The sequence below is a fragment of the Gossypium hirsutum genome, chromosome D12, assembly GCF_007990345.1.
Source record: "Gossypium hirsutum isolate 1008001.06 chromosome D12, Gossypium_hirsutum_v2.1, whole genome shotgun sequence".
Classification (NCBI taxonomy): Eukaryota; Viridiplantae; Streptophyta; class Magnoliopsida; order Malvales; family Malvaceae; genus Gossypium; species Gossypium hirsutum.
In genome coordinates, this window is record NC_053448.1 from 5,255,871 (window position 1) to 5,256,876 (window position 1,006).

General features: G+C 39.5%; 1 non-coding gene across 1 annotated transcript; it reads right to left on the reverse strand.

Moving 5' to 3' along the window:
- Positions 1–627: 627 nt before the first annotated feature.
- Positions 628–733, reverse strand: LOC121224747 (small nucleolar RNA R71). The gene has a single exon (XR_005922492.1). It is a non-coding gene; the product is annotated as a small nucleolar RNA R71 (small nucleolar RNA).
- Between the last annotated feature and the right edge of the window lie 273 nt (positions 734–1,006).

The following is a 1,006-nucleotide window of genomic DNA, read 5'->3' on the forward strand; positions in this document are numbered from 1 at the left end:
TTACTAATCTCTTCTTTCTGAGTTTAGTGTATGACTTGCAGTAGGGGCACGCCTATTGTAGCAGCCATAGATCCAGATAGAATAATTTGAAGGAATCGCTAACAGTAGCAATAGCAGCAACAACAAATGTAAGAACAACCACCACCAGCTGCAGGTAACATGCCACGTGAAAATCCACTATTTAGTGACGTTGATGATAACAACCTAGGAAATACACCAACACCATAATTACCCGCAAACGAGCAGATGGCATGGAACGAAAGAACCCTAAGGGATTATGCCTTACCAAGTCTAGACATGGTTCAAGAAAGTATAGCAAGGCTGGAGATTACAGCTAATAATTTTGATATCAAACCAGCAATGATTCAGATTATCTAGAATATATTCAATTTAAGGGCACAATGACAAAGGACCCTAATCAACATTTGAAACGGTCTCTCCAACTCTGTAATACTTTGAAGTATAATGGGGTCACTAACGATGCTATTCGTCTTCGGTTGTTCCCCTTCTCTTTGATTGATAATGCCTTTTCTTGGTTAGACTCGCAGGCACCAGGGTCTATCACAACATGGGACGAACTCGCTGGAAAGTTCTTACAAAATTTCTTTTCGAGTAGCAAAATAGTTCAACTAAGAAACGAGACTGCTATCTTCAGAAAAATAGAGGGAGAAAGTTTCTATGAGGCATGAGAACGCTTCAAAATGTTGATTCAAAAATGGCTGCACCATTAATTTCCTTAGTGGATACGATTGCAGGTATTTTATATCGAGTTGGATGCAAACGCACGATTTGGATTAGACGGAGCAGTAGGAGGAGCCCTTATGAATAGGACGTGTGAGGATGTGTACGAAATTATTGAAAATATGCATTAAAATCCTGTCAATGGCCGATTGAATACTCCAGATATGGCCAGAAACCCACTATGGTCAAAGCTATTTAAGAGGATGATAAGTATCAGAAGATAGTGGATAGACTAAATCGTATCGAATCTATATCTACACCGTCT